Consider the following 12,624-nt stretch of genomic DNA (forward strand, 5'->3'; position numbering starts at 1 on the left):
TAAAATGGAAATCCACAAAACCCACTACAAAGAAAGAAAGAAAGAAAGAAAGAAAGAAAGAAAGAAAGAAAGAAAGAAAGAAAGAAAGAAAGAAAGAAAAGGAGAAAAAAAAGAAAGAGAGAAAGAAAGAAAGGGAGAAAGAAAGGAAGAGAACAGACAAAGGAAACTCTCCTTTTAACAGAATGACAACTAATGAATGTAGAAAAACCGAAGCAATTGGAAAAATCACTATTTTGTAACCATTAGAAGAATAATTAGTGAAAAAGACATCAATATATACTATTACACAAATGAAAATATTTGAAGAGTGGTATATTTATACAATTTCAAGATTTCTGAATACAAGATACTTATCATGTAGCATAGCTATACAAAGTAGAAAACTCTAACAGATAACATCTTAATCATGTAATAAAGCTGATTTGAACTCCCAGAAAGGAGCTTAGAGAGTCATCTGAAGCCCCAGTTTTTCAACTGCCATGCAGGGAACCTCTCCAAGTTCTCTGGATTTCGTGGCCAGTGCTGCTTACAGGACAGCATATATTTGCATTCTTAAAAAGCTGCTGCCTAAGAATCTGGAAGAGTTTTCCAGACAAGCAAAAGGAATAGATAAGATGAAATGATATAAAAGGTGACATAAAAAAATGAAATATGAAGGGGGAAAGTAAACTGTAGAGCTTTAGAATGTGTTCAAACCTAAGATATCAAAGTAGAAAGATTGTTATAAATATAAATTTTATATATAACCTCATGGTAACTGGAAAGCAAAAACCTGTAGTAGATACACAAAAGATAATGAGAAAGAAACCTAAGCATACCACTAAAGAAAGTCATCAAACTACAGGGGAAGAAATCAATAAAAGAAGTAAACAGAGGAACTCAAAAACAGCCAGAAAACTAATATCAAAATGGCAATAAGTACATAATCATCAATAATTAGTTTAAATGTAAATGGACTAAATTCTCCAATAAAAAGGCATAGAGTGGTTGAGTGCATTAAAAAATAACACCCATCTACATGTTGCCTACAAAAAACTCTCTTCAGATGTAAGAACATGCAGACTAAAAATGAAGGGATGGAAAAAGATATTCTCTGCAAATGGAACCCAAATGAAAGCTGGGGTATCTGTACTTAGAGCAGACAATATAGACTTTAAAATTAAAACTGTAATAAGACACCAAGAAGGGTCAATCCAACAAGAGGATATAACATTTATAAATCCAATACAGAAGCACCTAAATATATAACACAAATGTTAACAGAACTAAGAAGAAAAATGCAATAGACAGAAATAATATAATAGTAGGAAAGTTCAATACATCACTTCATCAATGGATAGATTATCCAGACAGAAAATCAACAAAGAACTATTGGACTTAAATGACATGTTAGAGCAGATAGTCATTTTTTTTTGCAATAAAATTTTATTTATGGGTATTGAAATTGGAATTTTATGTAATTATCATGAAATACTATCCTTTTGATTTTTTTAAACCATTTAAAAATGTGAAAACCATTTTTAGCTTGCAGGCTATGCAAAACCAGGCAGTGGATTTTGCCTGAGAGCCTTAGATTGCTGACTCCTATATTAAAAGCAACAAAATATTTTTCCCCAAGAGACTTACTGTAATGGTTTGTGCAGCCAAATCAACAAAATAAACATTAGATTGCAAACAAAATTCTTAAGCCCAGAAACTGTCTCATTTATTAATTTTTGTTTCTTTGTTTGTATTTGTTTGTTTGCTGATTATTTCCTTTTTTTTTACATCTTTATTGTAGTATAATTGTTTTACAATGACGTGTCAGTTCCTGCTTTATAACAAAGTGAATCAGTTATACATATACATAAGTTCTCATATCTCTTCCCTCTTGCATCTCCCTCCCTCCCTCACTCCTTATCTCACCCCTCTAGGTGGTCACAAAGCACCGAGCTGATCTCCCTATGCTATACAGCTGCTTCCCACTAGCTATCTATTTTACATTTGGTAGTGTATATATGTCCATGCCACTGTCACTTTGTCACAGCTTACACTTCCCCCTCCCCATATCCTCAAGTCCATTTTCAAGTAGGTCTGTGTCTTTATTCCTGTCTTATCCCTAGGTTCTTCATGACATTTTTATTTCCTTACATTCCATATATATGTGTTAGCATATGGTATTTGTCTCTCTCTTTCTGACTTACTTCACTCTGTATGACAGACTCTAGGTCCATCCAACTCACTAAAAATAACTCAACTTCGTTTCTTTTTATGGTTGAGTAATATTCCATTGTATATATGTGCCACGTCTTCTTTATCCATTCATCTGATGATGGGCACTTAGGTTGTTTCCATCTCCTGGCTATTGTAAAAAGAGCTGCAATGAACATTTTGGTACATGAGTCTTTTTGAATTATGGATTTCTCAGGGTATATGCCCAGTAATGGGATTGCTAGGTCATATGGTAGTTCTATTTGTAGATTTTAAGGAACCTGCATACTGTTCTCCATAGTGGCTGTACCAATTCACATTCCCACCAGAAGTACAAGAGTGTTCCCTTTTCTCCACACCCTCTCCAGCATTTATTGTTTCTAGATTTTTTGATGATGGCCATCCTGACGGTGTGAGATGATATCTCACTGTAGTTTTGATTTGCATTTCTCTAATGATTCATGATGTTGAGCATTCTTTCATGTGTTGGGTGGCAATCTGTATATCTTCTTTGGAGAAGTGGCTAATTAGGTCTTCTGACCATTTCTGGATTGAGTTATTTGTTTTCTTTGTTATTGAGCTGCATGAGCTGCTTGTAAATTTTGGAGATTAATCTTTTGTCAGTTGCTTCATTTGCAAATATTTTCTCCCATTCTGAGGGTTGTCTTTTGGTCTTGTTTATGGTTTCCTTTGCTATGCAAAAGCTTTGAAGTTTCCTTAGGTCCCATTTGTTTATTTTTGTTTCTATTTCCGTTTCTCTAGGAGGTGGGTCAAAAAGGTTCTTGCTGTGGTTTATGTCATAGAGTGTTCTGCCTATGTTTTCCTCTAAGACTTTGATAGTTTCTGGCCTTATATTTAGGTCTTTTATCCATTGTGAGCTTATTTTTATGTATGGTGTTAGTGAGTGTTCTAATCTCATACTTTTACATGTAGCTGTCCAGTTCTCCCAGCACCACTATTGAAGAGGCTGCCCTTTCTCCACTGTATGTTCCTGCCTCCTTTATCAAAGATAAGGTGACCATATGTACGTGGGTTTATCTCTGGGCTTTCTATCCTGTTCCATTGATCTATATTTCTGTTTTTGGGCCAGTACCATACTGTCTTGATTACTGTAGCTTTGTAGTATAGTCTGAAGACAGGCATGATTCCTCCAGCTCTCTTTTTCATTCTAAAGATAGCTTTGGTAATTCAGGGTCTTTTGTATTTCCATACCAATTGTGATTTTTTTTGTTCTAGCTATGTGAAAAATGCCAGTGTTAATTTGACAGGGATTGCATTGAATCTGTAGATTGCTTTGGGTAGTAGTTATTTTCACAATGTTGATTCTTCCAATCCAAGAACATGGTATAATTGTCCGTCTATTTGTATCATCTTTAATTTCTTTCACCAGTGTCTTATAATTTTCTGCATACTGGTCTTTTGTCTCCTTAGGTAGGTTTATTCCTACATATTTTATTCCTGTTTTTGAAATGGTAAATGGGAGTTTTTTCTTGATTTCACTTTCAGATTTTTCATCACTATTGTATAGGAATACCAGAGATTCTGGTGCATTAACTTTGTATCCTGGTACTTTACCAAATTCATTGATTAACTCTAGTAGTTTTCTGGTAGCATCTTTAGGATTCACTATGTATAGAATTATGTCATCGACAAACAGTGACAGCTTTGCTTCTTCTTTTCTGATTTGGATTCCTTTTATTTCCTTTTCTTCTCTGATTGCTGTGGCTAAAACTTCCAAAACTATGTTGAAAACGAGTGGTGAGAGTGGGCCTCCTTGTCTTGTTCCTGATCTTATTGAAAATGCTTTCAGTTTTTCACCATTGAGGACGATGTTGGCTGTGGGTTTGTCATATATGGTCTTTATTATGTTGAAGAAAGTTCCCTCTATGCCTGCTTTCTGGAGGGTTTTTATCATAAATGGGTGTTGAATTTTGTCAAAAACTTTCTCTGCATCTATTGAGATTACCATATCATTTTTCTCTTTCAATTTGTTAATATGGTGTATCACATTGATTGATTTGCATATATTGAAGAATCCTTGCATTCCTGGAATAAACCCCACTTGATCATGGTGTATGATCATTTTAATATGCTGTTGGATTCTTTTTGCTACTATTTTGTTGAGGATTTTGGCATCCTTGTTCATCAGTAATATTGGCCTGTAGTTTTTTGCTTTGTGACATCTTTGTCTGATTTTGGTATCAGGGTGATGGTGGCTTCGTAGAATGAGTTTGGAAGTGCTCCTCCCTCTGCTATATTTTGGAAGACTTTGAAAAGGATAGGTGTTAGCGCTTCTCTAAATGTTTCATAGAATTCGCCTGTGAAGCCATCTGGTCCTGGGCCTTTGTTTGTTAGAGGATTTTTAATCATAGTTTCAATTTCAGTGTTTGTCATTTGTTCTGTTCATATATTCTATTTCTTCCTGATTCAGTCTTGGCAGGTTGTGCATTTCTAAGAATTTGTCCATTTCTTCCAGGTTGTCCATTTTATTGGCATAGAGTTGCTTGTAGTAATCTCTCATGATCTCTTGTGTTTCTGCAGTGTCAGTTGTTACTTCTCCTTTTTCATTTCTCATTCTATTGATTTGAGTCTTCTCCCTTGTTTTCTTGATGAGTCTGGCTAATGGCTTATCAATTTTGTTTATCTTCTCAAAGAACCAGGTTTTAGTTTTACTGATCTTTGCTATTGTTTTCTTCATTTCTTTTTCATTTATTTCTGATCTGATCTTTATGATTTCTTTCCTTCTGCTTACTTTCGCTTCTTTCTATTGTTGTTGTTCTTCTTCTTTCTCTAATTGCTTTAGGTGCAATGTTAGGTTGTTTATTCGAGATGTTTCCTGTTTCTTACGGTTGGATTGTATTGCTATAAACTTCCCTCTTAGAACTGCTTTTGCTGCATCCCATAGGTTTTGGGTCGTCCTGTCTCCATTGTCATTTGTTTCTAGGTAGTTTTTGATTTCCTCTTTGATTTCTTCAGTGATCACTTCGTTATTAAGTAGTGTATTGTTTAGCCTCTATGTGTTTGTATTTTTTACACATCTTTTCCTGTAATTGATATCTAGTCTCATAGCATTGTGGTCGGAAAAGATACTTGATACAATTTCAATTTTCTAAAATTTACCAAGGCTTGATTTATGATGCAGGATATGATCTATCCTGGAGGATGTTCCATGAGCACTTGAGAAAAATGTGTATTCTGTTGTTTTTGGATGGAATGTCCTATAAATATCAATTAAGTCCATCTTGTTTAATATATCATTTAAAGCTTTTGTTTCCTTATTTATTTTCATTTTGGATTATCTGTCCATTGGTGAAAGTGGGGTGTTAAAGACCCCTACTATGAATGTGTTACTGTCGATTTCCCCTTTTATGGCTGTTAGTATTTGCCTTATGTATTGAGGTGCTCCTATGTTGCATGCATAAATATTTACAAATGTTATATCTTCTTCTTGGATTGATCCCTTGATCATTATGTAGTGTCCTTCTTTGTCTCTTCTAACAGTCTTTATTTTAAAGTCTATTTTGTTCTGATATGAGAATTCCTACTCCAGCTTTCTTTTTGTTTCCATTTGCATGGAATATGTTTTTCCATCCCCTCACTTTCAGTCTGTATGTTTCTCTAGGCCTGAAGTGGGTCTCTTGTAGACAGCATATATATGGGTCTTGTTTTTGTATCCATTCAGCCAGTCTGTGTCTTCTGGTGGGAGCATTTAATCCATTTACATTTAAGGTAATTATCGATATGTATGTTTCTATTCCCATTTGCTTAATTGTTTTTGGTTCGTTATTGTAGGTCTTTTCCTTCTCTTGTGTTTCTTGCCTAGAGAAGATCCTTTAGTATTTGTTGTAAAGCTGGTTTGGTGGTGCTGAACTCTCTCAGCTTTTGCTTCTCTGTAAAGGTTTTAATTTCTCCATCAAATCTGAATGAGATCCTTGTTGTGTAGAGTAGTCTTGGTTGTAGGTTTTTCTCCTTCATCACTTTAAATATGTCCTGCCAGTCTCTCTGGGCTTGCAGAGTTTCTGCTGAAATTTCAGCTGTTAACCTTATGGGGATTCCTTGTGTTTTACTTGTTGTTTTTCCCTTGCTGCTTTTAATATGTTTTCTTTGTATTGAGTTTTTGACAGTTTGATTAATACATGTCTTGGGGTGTTTCTCCTTGGATTTATCCTGTATGGGACTCTCTGTGCTTCCATGACTTGATTAACTATTTCCTTTCCCATATTAGGGATGTTTTCAACTATAATTTCTTCAAATATTTTCTCAGTCCCTTTGTTTTTCTCTTTTTCTTCTGGAACACCTATAATTCGAATTTTGGTGCATTTAATGTTGTCTCAGAGGTCTCTGAGACTGTCCTCAGTTCTTTTCATTCTTTTTTTCTTTTTTCTGCTCTGCAGTAGTTATTTCCACTGTTTTATCTTCCAGGTCACTTATCCGTTCTTCTGTCTCAGTTAATCTGCAATTGATCCCATCTAGAGCATTTTTCATTTCATTTATTTTGTTGTTCATCATTGTTTGTTTCATCTTTAGTTCTTCTAGGTCCTTGTTAAAAGTTTCTTGCATTTTGTCTATTCTATTTCCAAGATTTTGGATCATCTTTACTATCATTATTCTGAATTATTTTTCATGTAGACTGCCTATTTCCTCTTCATTTTTTAGGTCTGGTGGGTTTTTATCTTGCTCCTTAATCTCCTGTGTGTTTTTCTGTCTTCTCATTTTGCTTATCTTACTGTGTTTGGGGTGTCCTTTTTGCAGGCTGTAGGTTTGTAGTTCCCGTTGTTTTTTGTGTCTGTCCGCAGTGTCTAACATTGTTTCAGTGGGTTGTGTAGGCTTCCTGGTGGAAGGGACTAGTACCTGTGTTCTGGTGGATGAGGCTGGATCTTGTCTTTCTTGTGGGCAGGTCCACGTCTGATGGTGTGTTTTGGAGTGTCTGTGGACTTATTATGATTTTAGGCAGCCTCTCTTCTAATGGGTGTGGTTGTGTTCCTGTCTTGCTAGTTGTTTGGCATATGGTGTCCAGCACTGTAGCTTGTTGGTCATTCAGTGAAGCTGGGTGTTGGTGTTGAGATGGAGAACTCTGGGAGATTTTTGACATCTGATATTACGTGGAGCTGGGAAGTCTCTTGTGCACCAGTGTCCTGAAGTTGGCTCTCCCACCTCTAAGGCACAACACTGACTCCTGGCTTCAGCACCAAGAGCCTTTCATCCACACAGCTCAGACTTTTGGGAGGTCTGAGGTCTTCTGCCAGCATTCAGTAGGTGTCTGTAGGGTTTGTTCCACATGTAGATGTATTTCTGATGTATCTCTGCTCATCTTCCTGCACCCAGGGAGACACAGCAACCCTCCCAGCTTGCTCCTGCCTCCACCGGTGCTGCGGTCACCTGCTCAGCAGTTCTTGCTCTCGCAGCTGAAACTGCAGCTCTCAGGACGGGAAAAGAGAGCAGATAGTCTTAGTAGATATATAGAGACAGTTCCATCCAAAAGCAACAGTATACACATTCTTCTCAAGTGCTAATGGAACACTTTCTAGGATAGATCATATGTTAGGCTGCAAAACAAGTCTTAACAAGTCTAAGACTGATACAGAACAAACAATTGTAAAATGTGTTCAGACCCACAAAACCACCAAATAGTCAAAGCAACCTTTAGAAAGAACAAAGCTGGAGGCATTGTACTCCCTGATTTCAAAGTATATTACAAAGCTACTGTGGTCAAAACAGTATGGTATTGACATAAAAACAGGCACATAGAGTATTAGAATAGAATAAAGAGCCCAGAAATAAACCCACATATATGTGGTCAATTAATTTATGACAAAAGGGCCAAGAAGATACAATGGGGAAAAGACTGTATCTTTAATAAATGGGAAGACAGACAGGTACATATAAAAGAATGAAACCGAACCACTATCTTACACCATACACAAAAATTAACTCAAAATGGATTAAAGACTTGAATGCCTTTATGATCCTGAAACCATAAAACTCCTAGAACAATATATAGGAAATAAGCTCCTTGACATAGGTGTAGGTGATGATTTTTTTTTTCTTTTTAATTTGACACCAAAGTAATGGCACAAAAGCAAAAATATGTAAGTGGGACTCTATCAGACTAAACAGCTTCTGCACAGTAAATGAAACCATAAAAAAAATGAAAAGGCAACCTATTGAAAGAAAGAAAATATTTGTAAATCATATATCTGATAAGGGATAAATATCAAAAATATATAAACAATTCATAAAGCACAATGGAAAAAAACCAAACAATCCAATTTATAAATGGGCAGAGGATTTCAATAGACATTTTCCCAAAGAAGACATAGAGATGGCCAATAGGCACATAAAAGTATTCTCAATATCACTAATCATCAGGGAAATGCAAATCAAAATCTCAGTGTGATATCACTTCACACCTGCTAGAACGACTGTTATCAAAATGACAACAAATAACAAATGTTGGCGAGGATATGGAAAAAAGGGAACCTAAGTACACTGTTGGTGGGAATGTAAAACAGTATGCAAAATAGTTTGAAGATTCCTCAAAAAATTTAAAATAGAACAACATGACCAGCAATTCTACTTCTGAGTATTTACCCAAAGAAAATAAAAACACTAACTCAAAATGACATATGGACTCATATGTTCATTGTAACCTTATTTACAATAGCCATGATATGAAGACAACCTAAGTGTCCATTGATGGATGAATGGATAAAAAAGATTTGGTATACACACGTATTAGTCATAAAAAATGTAATCTTGCCATTTGCAACTACATGAATGTACCTTGCAGGCTGTATGCTAAGAGAAATAAGTCAGACAGAGAAAGACAAATACTGTATTATCTTACTTATATGTGGAATCTAAAAACAAACAAAAAAAAAACCACACAAGATAAAAAGCAAGTGCATAGATAGAGAGAACAGATTGGTTGCTGCCAGAGATGGGGCATGGGCAAATGGGTGAAGGAAGTCAAAAGGAAAAAACTTCCACTATAAAATATATAAGTTATGGGGATAATATACAGCATGGTGACTGTTGTTATTCATACTATATTGCATGTTTGAAAGTTGTAAGAAAGTAGATCTTAAAACTCAACGCAAGGAAAAAATTCTATATTTATGCATGGTGATGGATGTTAACTAGGCTTCTGATTATCATTTCCCCGTGTGTATCAATATCAAATCATTATGTTGTACACCTGAAGCTAATATGTCATATATCGATTATATCTCAGTTTAAAAATAAAATAAAAGGTTGATTTCTCAAGTAATCAAAGAGACATTATAAAAAACCTGATCAGGTATATCACTTCTGTAATACTAATGTTAAATAAAATCATAATATAAACCTAATCTGAGGAAACATCACATAGAAATTCTGATAGCCTGTAATGCTATTGATTACAACTTTTTCTTTATTCTGCTTCTTTCTTCAGCTTCTCTTATACAGTGGTCTACTACTTTTTTCTTTCTTTAACTCTCCCCACTATTCTTTATCCTAAAATACTCCTCTGACACTAGCTTCCCTTATCCAGTGTTTTTATCATTCATTGTGATGACTTTGATTTCCACATCTGACTCTCTAGCTCAGAGATTCACACCGGTATATCTAACTTTCTACTGGGAAATTTCTTCTGGACATCTAAGTGAGAGTTGAAGGCCTTTTCTGTTTTATTTTCTCTCCTATGCTGCATGTCCTCCTGCCTTTCTTATTTCAGGAAATGGTGTTACTTTGCCAGTTGCCTAAGCCAGAAACCTCACCCACTTTGTAACTCCCACTCTCTCACAACCACACGCAATCAATCAACATGTCTTCTCCATTTTCTTTACTACCTCTTGTAATTAACAGTGGATTCCTTCAAAACCTTACAGTTGCTCTCCCTCCTTAGAGTTTTGTGCCTTTGTCATCCACTTCCACACTACTACCAAGATGACATTTAAAAAGGCAAATTCCACAATACACTTGCCCCCATATATTTTTCTTAGAGTACAAAGTTAAAGTTAATAATTGATGCTAGAAAATTTACCTAACACTCCTGTCTACCCCACACAATATGTTCCTGCCTATTCCCTTTAGGCTGCTATTTTTCACATGCTGATTTTTCCTCCTCTTGGTCGCCTAGGACCAAAGTTACTTCCTAATTTTAACATCACTTTTACCACTTACATTTCCCTAATTCCCTAAGACTAGATAATGTTTCTCTTCTATGTGTACCTATAGCACTCCTTTTACTTTTTTGTGGTACTTATTTGTCTATCTCACTAGACTGCCTTTAAAGAGTTTTCTAATTCTTCTGACTGCATCAATGATAAAGCTTTTATTCAGTATGAATTTGGCTTGAACACTTAATAATATCAGTATTTTTTAAAAAGCTGTGGCTCAGGAACAAACCATCTGCAGAGAAAATAGCAGTCACAAGACCAAGATGCATAATTGGACATGTATAACACCCTGGATTGAAGGCTGATCCCTAAGGCAAAGAGCACTTACTCCACATCAATGTCCAGATGATATTCAGCATAATGTTTTAAGAACAATTACTTTGACAAAATCTTCTTGCCTGTATGAATGAATTTTATGCATTTTTAGAGTCAGGGAATTCCCTAAACACCAATGATAAAAATTATTTTTTTTTATTATTAGCAAACAGAAAGCACACAAGATGATACAATTTAAAAAAAAATTATACTAAGAAGATATGGTAGGACAGGGGAAAGATGCGGAAGAGTAAGACACAGAGATCACCTTCCTCCCCACAGATACATCAGAAATACATCTACACGTGGAACAACTCCTACAGAACACCTACTGAATGCTGGCAGAAGACCTCAGACCTCCCAAAAAGCAAGAAACTCCCCATGTACCTCTGTAGGGCAAAAGAAAAAAAGAATAAACAAAGATAAAAGTATAAGGATGGGACCTGCACCAGTGGGAGGGAGTTGTGAAGGAGGAAAGTTTCCACACACTAGAAGCCACTTCGCGGGTGGAGACTGCGGGTGGTGGAGGGGAGAAGCTTCGGAGCCGTGGAGGAGAGCACAACAACAGAGGTGCAGAGGGCAAAGTGGAGAGATTCCCGCACAGAGGATCGGTGCTGACCAGCACTAACCAGCCCAAGAGGCTTGTCTGCTCACCCACCAGGGCGGGCGGGGCTCAGAGCTGAGGTTCGGGCTTTGGTCAGAGCACAGGGAGAGGACTGGTGTTGGCGGCGTGAACACAGCCTGCAGGGTGTTAGTGCACCACGGCTAGCCAGGAGGGAGTCCAGGAAAAAGTCTGGACCTGCCAAAGATGCAAGAGACTTTTTCTTCCCTCTTTGTTTCCTGGTGCACGAGGACAAGGGATTAAGAGCGCTGCTTAAAGGAGCTCCAGAGACGGGCACAAGCTGCGGCTAAAAGCATGGACCACAGAGACGGGCATTAGACGCTAAGGCTGCTGCTGCCGCCACCAAGAAGCCTGTGTGCAAGCACAGGTCACTCTCCACACCTCCCTTCCAGGGAGACTGTGAAGCCCGCCACTGCCAGCGTCCCGGGATCCAGGGACAACTTCCCAGGGAGAATGCATGGTGCGCCTCAGGCTGGTGCAACATCACGCTGGTCTCTGCCGCCGCAGGCTCACACTGCACTCCGTACCCCTCCCTCCTCCTGGCCTGAGTGAGCCCCCGAATCAGCAGCTCCTTTAACCCTGTCCTGTCTGAGGGAAGAACAGACGCCCTCTGGTGATCTACACACAGAGGCGGGGCCAAATCCAAAGCTGATCCCCGGGAACAGTGTGAACAAAGAACAGAAAGGGAAATCTCTCCCAGAAGCCTCAGGAGCAGTGGATTAAATCTCCACAAACAACTTGATGTACCCTGCATCTGTGGAACACCTGAATAGACAATGAATCATCCCAAATTGAGGAGGTGGACTTTGAGAGCAAGATTTACTTTTTCCCCTTTTTCTCTTTTTGTGAGTGTGCATGTGTATGCTTCCGTGTGAGATATTGTCTGTATACTTTTGCTTTCACCATTTGTCCTGGGTTCTATCCATCCGTTTTTTGTTTTATGTTATTATTATTATTTTTTACTTTAATTTTTTTTTCTTAATAATTATTTTTTATTTTAATAACTTTATTTTATTTTATCTTACTTTATTTTATTTTATTTTATCCTCTTCCTTCCTTCCTTCCTTCCTTCCTTTCTTCCTTTTCTTTCTTTCTTTCTTTCTTTCTTTCTTTCTTTCTTTCTTTCTTTCTTGTTTTTCTTCCTTTTATTCTCAGCCGTGTGGATGAAAGGCTCTTGGTGCTTCAGCCAGGAGTCAGTTCTGTGGCTCTGAGACGGGAGAGCCAACTTCAGAACACTGGTCCACAAGAGACCTCTCAGCTCCACGTAATATCAAACTGCAAAAATCTCCCAGGGATCTCCATCTCATAACCAACACCCAGCTTAACTCAACAACC

The sequence above is a fragment of the Monodon monoceros genome, unplaced genomic scaffold (genome assembly GCF_005190385.1).
Source record: "Monodon monoceros isolate NGI ecotype Baffin Bay Population unplaced genomic scaffold, NGI_Narwhal_1 Super_Scaffold_1, whole genome shotgun sequence".
In the NCBI taxonomy this organism is placed as follows: Eukaryota; Metazoa; Chordata; class Mammalia; order Artiodactyla; family Monodontidae; genus Monodon; species Monodon monoceros.